At 40.3% G+C, this 11,969-nt stretch overlaps 1 protein-coding gene across 33 annotated transcripts in view; it reads right to left on the bottom strand.

The window, feature by feature from the left end:
• Positions 1-11,969, bottom strand: part of MAP2 (microtubule associated protein 2) — a 241,754-nt gene that overhangs the window by 96,214 nt on the left and 133,571 nt on the right. For 26 of the 33 annotated variants that reach the window (XM_045297147.1, XM_045297204.1, XM_045297182.1 and 23 more), the window contains exon 1: positions 11,248-11,327. The exons of 6 other annotated variants lie outside the window; for them this stretch is intronic. The gene's annotated coding sequence lies outside the window, so the exon portion shown is untranslated. Of the gene's footprint in view, positions 1-11,247; positions 11,328-11,969 lie in introns of those variants that run through there. One more of the 33 variants, XM_045297177.1, reaches the window with a different exon arrangement.

Genomic DNA, 11,969 nt, shown 5'->3' with positions numbered 1-11,969 from the left:
GGGAAGGTGAGCATCATAGAATGCCAATTTAATAGAAGCAAGTATTCTTGCGTTGAGGGAGTACTTGAGTGGAGGCCCAATGTCACTAAAGGGCAATTTTAAAAATAGAAATGAGATAGATATTTGACTTCCATCGGAACTGACTTACAAAGAAGTGAGAATAGTTGGAATGGCAATACCTATTAAGCAGAAGTTACCTGCAGTGAGATTTGGGCAGGGTGGGGCTGGTTACCATCCATAAGATATGCATTTCTGAAAGACAGGGACTTCCTTTCAAGATGCAGTCACATATCAATCACTCTAAATTTTTGTCCTGCTGAAGTTAATGTTATCATGGGGGTTATCATATAGCAACCGAACATAGGCAATATATAAAAATTTCAGATGCTGTTAATTGCTCTGAGGAAAACACAGCAAACAAGAAGAGGACACCATTTTTACAGGTGGTCAGGGCAGTCTCTGCAGCAGACACTCGCTCAGCTGCTGTGGAAATACTCGCTGTGCAAAGAATCAGAGAAAAGGTGTTCTAGGGAGAGTGGGGTGGGGGCTGCAAGTGTAAAGGTCCTGAGGAGGAACAAGCTCGGTGTGTTTGAGGCTGACTTGGAAGAAGACATAGGAAGAGTACCACAGGCTCTGACGGCTAGACAGACCAGGCCTGGTCAGATCAAGCAGCACATGGTCGAAAGCCTGAAATTACTTCTAAATATATTGGGAAGTCCTTGGATGATTTGGGTAAGGTGGTGATCAAATTGTGGGAAGAGCCAATGGAGAAGCCATTAGGAGCATGGAATTGATTGTTGTCCTTTCTCTTTGCTCTAGTTAGAACAAGGGCCGGGCATAATTGTGGAACACATCATCAATTCTTGTAAGCAAGTTCAAGGTAAAGTTGAAGTAAATCAACCATGAGAACCAAACTAAGAGCATGGATATATCCCACCCAAATTTAAAGGCTGTCTCAGGAACACATTTGATGCACTGAACACTAGTCATGGAATTATATAAAACATAGCATCTAGGAAGTAAGAAAAAGGAATTAAAAAATAGAAGAAAAGAGACCAAAGTGAGAGGAAGAAATAATTATGTAAAGGAACTGAACAGAAGATTTCAGAAGCTGTTTTGAGAAGGTAAAATAAAATATTACAACGAACTGTGCAAAGACTTGGAGTGAAAAAAATCAAAAGAGAACAATGTTTGAGGCATTTCTCAAGCTGAACTAACTGAAGAAAAAAATCAAGCCTTTATAATAAAGGGCTCCATGGGAAATATTCAACGACCCAGGAAACACACCTTGTAGGCAGTCAACCTTTTGGAATAGAAAGGGTAACACCATGTACAAACTTCAGAAAGGTTGGGAAATAAGAAATTGTTGAATTTCGATCAATGAAACCGAACTGTGTAATTCAATGTACAGAAATTCAGTGCTCTAGATACCCTCACCCGATTCACCATGAAATGTTCCTTAGACGTGAGCCTGGCAAGACTCCAGCTCATATATTTTGGGTATGCTATCAGGAGAGACCAGTCACTGGAAAAGGACATCGTGCTCAGTAAAGTAGCAATCAGCAAAGGGAGGAAGAGTGAGTGCAACCATGGGATCAAATATAAGGATAGCTGTGGGGCTGGTGCAGGACCGGGCAGGGGTTGGTTTCATTGGACAAAGAGTTGCTGGGAGTTAGGGATGACCTGACAGCACCTACCACCACCGCCAAACATGTCGCTGTGTGCGGTCCACATGCGGGTCTGCTGCCTCTTAGGCTTTCTTATACTGCTATATTTTTTATTCCTTTCACTCAGACAACAATCATTTCTGGGATTCTTCACTTCCAATTACAAGGCTAAGTCTAATTCTACACATATGCCAAATAGAGAAATAAATACACAAGCCAAAAAGCAAGAAGCCGGTACATTGCTTCCCCTCAGCATGACCTTTCTAGCACGACAACAGGCTGTCCTGGAGAAAGGCCTTTTCGATTGTTTGGGCCCCTTGCTTGTTACTCAGAATTGATAACGAGTGGTTATTTCCCACAATGGATTGAAATGACTCAAGCTTTGGCACCCCTTCACTTAAAGTATTTGTTTAGCACATTCTAAATTTCTATCACTGAGACTACCACTGTCTCAACCTTCAATTGCCTCTGTAGTAATTACTGAGCACGTGTTATGACTAGTGTTACTGACACTCATTAGATTGAAAAAAATATATATAAAGGGGTGGGTATGAGAAAAGAAAAGGAATAGTAAAAAGTCACAAGAACTTAACAGGTTTTAGTAAATCATACTTCTCCAGAAGATCTGATAAAGGCAATCAAGGAATCAGCTGTCAGATTGGCTCAACATTTCTCTTCTACCACAGGATGAAGCATCACACTGCCTTTCTTTATACACTTCAAGAAAGGGCCTGTTTTCTTGGTTGATTTCACTTAAAAATGTTCTCTGGTGCCATGAGAATATGGTTAAATTGACACCTAATCTTAATAAGAAAATCATCTGAACTTTCAAAGAATATCTAGCAATTACATATTTATTGTCATGAAAACCCATGTGTTTGACTCAAAGGGAAGTGAAAGTTTGTGATGTAATTGTTTCATAGACATGTTGTTGGTTTTGTTGACTATTTACCTGTTACAATGGCTTTTATACAATGTTGTGATGCAGTATTAGGCTCCTGTAAAATAATCAGATTCAATACTACCTGACATATAAACAGCAATGTTGCCAGACTTCAAGTAAAGAGAACTGAGTGCACATAAAATATGATGAGAGACCTACTGTGGGACTTACATAGTTTCATGTGTCGGGGTGGAGTCTAGTCTCAATCAGGTCACAGACTGAAGATAGCTCCTTGTGGGTGTGTCCTGGGAACCTCCCTTTTCTCTCTGTTTTTACCATCCGTGATTGGACCTGGTAGAGCCCTGGAGTCACCACTATTGAATCCATAGATTTTTCATCCACCAGCTGGTGATGTTCCTGCCTTCTGCATCATTGCTGTGGCCTCATGAGTTTGAAGAGGAACTTATGGACTAGTATCAGACGTACGGATTTGAGTTGGATAGACTGGGATGTTTTCTTGATATACAATTAGTTCTTGATATAAAGCTCTTTCTTACACATATATGAGTATCACTGGATTTTTTTCTCTAGTCAAGCTGGCCTAACACAAATATATATGATTTTTTATAAGCGCACCAAAAATAAAAATTCTTGTAAACATACCAACTATGTTGCTTCATCATCAATATTTTACCTTTGTCTGATTTTTCCTTAAAAGGTTAACTCTCTTTTATTGGGACAAATAAAAACATGACTTTTCCTTTGACCATACCAATTCATGATTCTTTGTAATAAATTTTAGAAAACTCAAAATTGTGAAAAACTTTAGTTTGTGTCCCAATAAATATCTACATTGATTCATCAATGGACTCACTTAATAAGCTGCTATCGAAGAAAATGAACGGCAGTATTGGGCACTGCTTTTTTAGCTATTGTTCTTTTAGATTTCACACTTACTTGTAGAAGAAGCCTTTTTGAAAGCACTTAATTTGTATACACCTTCAAAGAATAAAGTTTTGATAAATGGACACATCTCATATTTTTGATTTTCCTAACAGGATACGGAAATTGACTGACACTGTGGCAGCTTGAGTGATCGCATACCATGGTTCAGCTATCTGAACTCTGCAGGCAGATTTTTCCCTTGGTAGACAGACTGCTAGCAGTTCACTAAAAAGCTCTTTCTTCTTTATTTCCAGCACACAGTCAGAGGGTGATCCCTAGCCTTCCTTGCCATTGGACATGGCCGTGAGTGCAGTCTGCGCTATAGAGTGTGAGTAGCAGTGATAGGAATACTTCCGGCAGACTTTGGTTCAGATACAGCCGGAAGGGGTCATCCTCAGGTCTGCACCCTTTCTCCAGAAGGAGGGAAACCAAGACAAGTCCATGAAGCCTGGGGGAGGAGAAGGAGTCCCTGGATAACGAGAGAACAGAAGCCCTGCCAATGCCAACACTGACCCAAGACTGTTCAATGAGCCAGAAATTAAGTTTGAACACATTTCGGGGTCATTTGTAAAAGCATTATCCAATCCTAACGAATGCACTTGGTTTGAAAAAGAATATACTGAGGTTAGAAAACAAACGGATGAGACTAAAAGAAGTAGCAGGGGTTTTAAATTTAAATAAAGCTCCCAATTTACTGCCTGCACAGCAAATCCTGACAGCAACCAGCAGAGCCTGTGGGCGGTGGAGTGGGAGGTGTGAGCGAGCAAACCCAGGGAAGAAGTATTTCCTGCGGGTTTTCTGAAATTAGCCCCTTTGTGCCCCTCGGCTTTCTGGGCGTGATCGCAGCAAAGATGGCACAGCCATTGGTGGGTCCCCTTGTAACATCTGCTTCTGTTTAGCCTTATAGCTCAGCCATTCTCTATTGCAAATGTACCCTCCTGACTCAATGCATATTCCTACCCTGCCTAGCCCAGGGAAAGCAGACTTGCTTTGTGTTTACCACACGTTGCTGTTTCCTGTGTCCATACAATGTTTTCTTCCAAGCCCCATGGGTTCGCAGATCCCTGAGGAGAGTCGTGGCCACCTCTTAGCAAGAGTGGAATAGTTGAACTAAGGCTTCAACGCAAGCAGAAACAAAATCATTTTGGAATGATTACAGGAAAAGGACTCGGGGTCTCCTCACATGTTTTCCCTCCTGCAGAAAGTGAATGTCTTAGAAAGGTGTTGGTGTATTCCATTCAAAATTAGGCAGGCAGTATGTGGAGAAAGGAGTCACTGGGGAAAAGAGGCTCATTGTTCACCCCAGCACTGGAAATGTGAGAAAACTGAGGCTTTCTGCTTCTGTAAAGATTTGTGGCCTCCCAAACGCTAGGCATCAGAATGGAATCAGTGGTGGTAGGTGTGAGAAACTAGATTAGAAGGGGGCGAAGGCCTAATACAACAGGGCAAGGAAGATGGCACCTCAACTCCTCCACAAACAGCAAGGCCCAGAGGACACTGGCTGAAGGGTCTCCTGCCCAAGTTCGCCACTCTCTATCCTGGATGAAAACTGGTTTCCATGAGCATAGGTCTGAGGCTTTAAAGTGTTCTTCCTTCATGATCATATAGTGCCAAATTTTATCCTTAAAATAGACATGTGCTTTTTGGAACTATTTTTATTCAGAGACTTCCCTTGTGGAAGCATATGAGCCCTCGTGATGTAGTGGTGTCGCATTGAGCTGCAATATGAATGGTCAGCAGTTCTAAGCCACCAGCCCTCCCTGTGAGAAAGACTGGACTTTCTATTCTAGTTACAGTCTCAGAAACCCAGGGGTGGCGTGTCCTCTATGAGTCAGCATTGACTCAATGGCAGCGAGTTTGACTTTGGTGTTGTGAACACATGCATACATGTCCCTACATGGGGCTAATTCTACCTACTTCATGCGGTACCATATGGACACGGGGGTCAATAAATACATTTTACAAGAGGTTTTGTTTTTGCTGGAAAGTGTGGCAACACAGAGACCTAATGTTTACTTTGTACTGAAGCGCTCCCTGAAGCTGCTTTTTATATTCCCCATTGTCTAGGATGGACAAGTTGCTCTCTGTGGAGTGGCTTCTTTGCTCACAAGTCTCTTATAGTGGTCAGAATGCTACTTCCTGTCCTAAGGGGCAATGGGAGAGAGAACAGGACTTTCAAAGTCTTAGGAATGTCCTCAATGAAAAAATCTCAGACTTTTGGGAAAAATCAAGTTTGGGAAAATAAAGCCTAAGAATTATCCAACACAGAGGTCTCAGAATCATAAGGAAAAACATAGTATAGAGGGAAACTTCTCTAAAATATTAATTAGCAAAGAAACAAGAAACAGCCCAAAAGTTCTCAGCCATTTCTTTTTTCCATGGGAGATGGCTCAAACCTCTGCTTTTCTAGTTTCTGGGCATCCTGCGTTTTGGTTCTGGATGCGCCAGTCATCACTGAAGGGGAATCTGTTGGGGCGCAGAGTGTGGGAACAACAGCTGGGGGAGTTTGGTGAGTTCTTGGGAGTGTTTGCCCACTGTTTTACTGCTCACCCTTCCTTCTTCTCACTCAAGGCTGTAGGACCCTCGCAGGCCTACTGGGTTATTTCCCTGGATACAATTAATTACATAAACAGTCCCAAACCACAAGCCAAGCTCACTGCCATCAAGTTGATGCCGACTCAGATGAGAGTAGAAAGCCTGTCTTTCTCCCTCAGAGAAGCTGGTGGTTTTGAACGGCCGACCTTGCAGTTAAGCAACCCAATGTGTAATCACTATGCCACCAGGGCTGCAACGGTACTTTCTTAGGAAATAAAAACTGCTCTACAGACAATAACTAACAATTCTGGCTCTGATGCGTAGGTGAAGTTGAGAGCTATGCTTATGTAGAAAACAGGAGGGAAATCTAGCCGTACACAGCGGAGAGGCATCTGGATATGTGGTGATTCAAAGAGAAGTCCAGGAAGTGAGGCCTGGAGACCCTGGAGACTGGGAGAACGGTGCATTCGTGGTTCCTGGTTCAGGTCTGGTTGCTGGTCCTGGTCATTCATAATATCCCATCTCTTTCCTGGCCCTGAGATTATGAAATACCCTAGTCAACACAGGATAAGTTTCCCTCTTCTACTTAAGGGAAAAGGTAGGTTTCTAAAAGTGTCTAGTCCTTCCCCCAACGGACTGACCAGGTGGCTGTTACTGGCCTAGAGAAATTCATGAAAACAAACATCTAAGCAAATTTTGGCTTTTGAGATCATTAGCAACAATTCTCCTGTGGGATTATATACTTTTCCCCAGCTTTGTCTCCCCCCAAAACATGCCAAACATTAGGAGATTTTTGCTAGCATATGGGGGGAGGTCAGATGCTTACAGACATCCTCCCTGGAGGCAGTCAATCACCAGACTATGGTAGGCCCTGGTCTGCTGCTGTTACATACAATAGACGACTCTCCCTAAAGGCCTGCAGTCATTTGGTTTCTGTAGGTGGAGTTCACACCCTATTGATAATGGTCTCTATCAGTTGAGCAAGGGAACAGGTCAAACCAGCTCAGTGACATCAAAGTTAGGCTGCCACCCTGATTCTAGGATCTGCCCATCTTGTCACATATGTACCCCCAATCCCTCCTCTTCCTATTACGTGGCTACCCTTAGATGACCCCCTCCCATTACTATATCACCTATAGCACAAGCCTTTCCTGTGATGTAGGTCTTCACCTGTAATTAGGGGCTTGCATGTCCCCAGAGAATAAGAAAGCTTTGGTTAGCATTAAATATCTCTCTCTCCACATGGACCACCAAGTGAGGCTGAGGTGAGCATGCTACCATGAAATGTGTCTGACTCCATTATTTCAATCTCTCTTCTATCTCTCGTGCTCTTTATGACTTTACTATAATCTTTACTTATTATCGCTGTACATTTGCACCTACTGGACCTGTGATGATGTGTTAGGGCAAGTACCCTGACATTCTCCCTGTTTAAGCGGCTTACAAATAAAATAATTAAAAACATAATAATCAGCTCTGAACCACCATTCTTTTCTTCCAAGGATCACAAAAAAAAGCCTGCTGTGCCGCTTTCCCCCTGCCCCGTGGTAATCACATGACTCCATGCCAACTTGAAGCTATTTAAAAGTGTGTGTTGTGTTTAGCCTGTCCATCAGCTCACAGTTTGATGGTGACTCCTTGTGGGCATGATCTTCTCATGGGAGGACCCTGGGAACACCCATCCCCCCTCTCTGTCTTCACCTTCCTGCTGGCTGACCCTGACAGTGACCAGGGACCGGAGATGTGACCACTGCCATTGGAGACTTTGCACCCACAGGCCTGTGATATTCCTGAACTCCGCATGATTGCTTATGACTGTGTGAGTCTAAAGATGGACTTATGCACTAGTATTGGGTTTAGGAACTTGAATTGGACTGGGCTGGGATATTTTCCTGATACGTTAACTTCTTGATAAAAAGCTATTTCTACATTTATCTGACTGTCATGGGATTTGCTTCTCCAGTCAATCCGGCCTAGCACACCTCCCCTAGCTCCAGTTGGCCAAACTGTTAAAAGACCAGACTTCCATCAGCACTCTCCAAACAAGTACTGCAGCCTTCACAGCAGGTGGTGCCCACCTCTGCCTACACATTTCCAGCCCAAACAATCTGCTAAGAATTGCGGAGAAACCAGTAGAGTGTGCTCATGACTCAGCCTGCTAAGTAGGAGGACTGTTATTGTTATTTTAACTCCAGCCAGAGTATGTGGGCAACTCTCCCTCATTCTGTCTTTAGTTCACCATGAAAGATTCCCCTCTTCACAACCCCCCCCCCAAGGGAATGGGTTCTTACTCAATAAGAGTCCGAGTAGTTTGGAGTTTGGGCATGACTGGAGACCAGCTGATCATACTGATAGTCTTTCATAAAAGGAACACCTGACATCCTAATTTTCCAATAGAATTTATTTTTAGAAAGCGAAATCTGCCTTTAAAATTATTCACAAGGAGTGCTATGGGACAGGAGTTGAATGCTGATCACATAGCCATCAGTGCAAGTCAAGGTACTGATTGTCAAAGAGAGTAATGAAAATACCAGGTTTTCTTTTCTTTCTCTTTTCTTTTTCTCAGTAACCATAAGGTGGACTCTAGTCCTCTACTATTTGACTTTCTCCTATCAAGTGTTCTCAACAACACAAACTCTTTCTGGGAATCATAATAAACTGCAATAACAAAAAGCCCAGTAAGTCTCTCTTTATCAAAACTTATTTTTTCATTACAGATAAATTTTGCCCATCTATAAATGATGAAAATGCTGAAGATACAAAGTAATCAAAGTCACATAAGGTGAGGGACAGTCTTAGTATTGCTAGTTAAGAGGTTTTACAAAAGAATAAATTAAAATATTTACATTTACTCCTTTTAAAATGGTTTTCTCACTTCTACTGAGCTAAGGCATTCCCAATATGTCTCTTTGTTTTTTGGCACTATAAATTAAGACTCCATATTATTAAAATTCTTTTTAATAAGTTCTATGGGAAGGTAACTAATTAAAATGGATCAAATAAAACTAGTTTCTTTTTATGTATATTTTAAATTTCAAAAGTCATATTCATTTTGTATTTGGGAATAGTCAATGTTTCATCTTTGGGGAAATAAAGCAGAGTTTAATTATTATGTTGTGGCAAAAATAGTGAAAATTATGAATCTCATTAGACAAATATGATCTTCATAGTCAATAAAAATGCTTTTCTTATTCTCAGAGATAGAAATGAAACGTAAATCAGCTTGGCAAGTCCTCACATATTAAGAACTTTGGATTCTTTATAGTCAAATCCCAAAGCTGCTTTGCTAGTTACATTTAACCCGCATGTGCAGTAAGAATAATTTATAGTCAGCACGGTGGTGTATTAAGTTACAAGTTGGGTCCCCAACCAGGAGGTTGGCGATTTAAAAGCACCAGCTGCTCTGAGAGAGGAAGATGGGACTTTCTACTCCCGTAAAGTCTTACTGTCGTCTTGGAAACCCACAGGGATAGTTCTACCTGGTTCTCTAGGGTCACTGTGAGTTAGAGTTGACTCAATGACAGTAATTGAGAAGCACTAAAAGATTGACATGCTTAAAATGAGACACCTTGGTCTTTAGGTACTAATATTAATATTCTAAATATAGTGGTCAGTTGCAAGATATGTATACCATTTATGCAAGCTTTTAAAATATAATTATCTGACATTATTTTATGTACCTGCCTGAAAGTACTAAAACATCCATGGGAAGTTTTTTGTTTCCCCCAAATCAAATTTAGGACTTGACCTTGACATCTCTTAGGAAGAAAGAAAAAGCATGGTGGTACAATGAGTTACCAGAAAGTGGGTGGTTGGCACCCACCGGTTGGTCTGAGGGAGAAAGGCGAGGCAGGATGCTCCTGTCAATAGTTACAGCCTTGCAGTCAAAGGCAAGTCTCTTTTGTCCTATACTGTCCCTATGTGTGGGCAATGAGTGGGTTTAGTAAGAAAGTGGGAAGGAAGGAAGGTAAACTTTTGTCCTTCCCATGATTTCATTTTTAAACATTTGAATATAGTAGAATGTTCATATTAAAAAAAAATTTATGGCATGTACTTTGGTAGTATGATATTTTCTCTATTTACTTTTAAAGTTTTATAAATTTCTGGATTATAATTTATATAAAAATAGTAAGGTGAATCTTACTTTTGTCAATTTTAAGATTATATATTCAGCATTTCTAAAAATCAGAAATGAAGTTAAGATTCTCTTTATAATATTTTTCTGCCATTACTACTGGGCAATAGCAGCCAACCGGGAAGCAAAGTATCAGCTTTGACTCAAAGAACTTCTTATAAATGGAATTCTGAATTTAAAGAAAGCTAAAGAAAGGTAAATAATATTGCTTTGGCTTATAAACTGAGCTCAAGAGTGTCATTTCCTTTGTTGACTCACACAACACCCCGTAAGTAGAAAGTGCTGACATAAAGTACGTTTGTTTCCTACGCATCTCCCTGTGAATGGATTTTTCTTCTTCTTCTTTATTAGGATAGCTTGAAGCGAGTTAGCGTGCTTCTAGATAACCACTCAAAATGTAGGAGAATCTGATTGCTAGTTACTTCTATCACACCATGAAAATGCTTTCACAATAAAAGCTGGGTCCGATATTCCTTATAGTTTCTGCTGTTCCCAGGCCTGCACAATGTTGGGTGAACGCTTTCAGTTAGCTGCCTCCTCTTTCTACTTGGTCTACAATATAGAGATGATACTCATATCTAATTCAGGAGGTTTCAGGGAGACATAAACTATTTAATTTATGTAAAGTGATCTACATAACACCAAACCTGGCACCAGTGAGAGGGGAAGAACTATTACTGTTGTCCGAGGGCTGTGAGTGAGTATAACAACAGGAGAAGCAGCTTCAGGTCCATCCTTGTTTCCCAGAGAGGAGTCTTAACATTCTTTTACTATTAAATCAGTCCAAACACTAGGAAGCTCTATTATAATAACTCAAAGCTTATTAACCATAGTATTCATAAGTGTATTTCTCCTTTATCACATCAAACTAAAAGTTACTTAAGGCCCTTGTAAATATTGATAAATGTAAATATGTGTTTGTATATGTAAATGTATACACCCACATGAACTTCAAAAGGCTGTGGGAACTTAAGTTAAAAGATAATGGATATTACAGGACCTTTTTGAAGTCCCCTCATATGGTTAGCAAAGAGTAGTTTTTCACAATTCTGATAACTTTTTAATAGTAGAGAGGGTCTTACCTGTTCACAGAAGTAGAAAAATGGTAATGTTTGTTGAGTTTTCAAAAGGTTGATAATGTTCCCTGGTTTCTTACTGTAAAATAAAAATGTGTAATTAACAACTTAATATCTAGTCCATATACATCATTAGCTCAATATATAATTCTACTGGTATAATACTCTTTTTATTTGAGTAACAATAGCTGGATTTCATAATGGGTCTTTGTAATCATATAGTTGCCACTAAAATACCTTATGTACAATTCCTCCTCTTATTCTTTTCTGACTCCTCTATTTCTAAACCACCATTCATCTGTCATACTATGGTGACTTGCCTCTTGTTGTGATGCTGGAAGCTACAATTTTCCCTAACTTCTTTATTATTTGTATCCGGCGACAGGCCATCTAAAATCATATATAATCTAGGTAGGGTGGCAGGCCATCTAAAATAACATATAATCAGATAGATTTTAGCTAGGTTAATATGTTTATAGATAACTACTCAAATGTACAAGAATCTGATTGCTAAATATTTCTATCACAAAAACAACAACACGCTCAGCATATCTCAAGCTGAACTGAAGAAAAAGTTCAACCCTCGAGTTGCAAATATTGAAAGATTCTATGGGCAAAATACTGAACACTGTGGGAAGCATTAAAATAAGATGGAAAGAATACACAGAGTTACTGGACCAAAAAGAATTAGTTGATACTCAGCCATTTCAAGAGGTAGCATATGATTA

The sequence above is a fragment of the Echinops telfairi genome, unplaced genomic scaffold (assembly GCF_000313985.2).
Source record: "Echinops telfairi isolate 266 unplaced genomic scaffold, ASM31398v2 ScPeMD7_3;HRSCAF=10, whole genome shotgun sequence".
Lineage (NCBI taxonomy): Eukaryota > Metazoa > Chordata > Mammalia > Afrosoricida > Tenrecidae > Echinops > Echinops telfairi.
The sequence above is the reverse complement of the archived record's forward strand: the minus strand, read 5'-3'. Positions and strand labels throughout refer to the sequence as shown.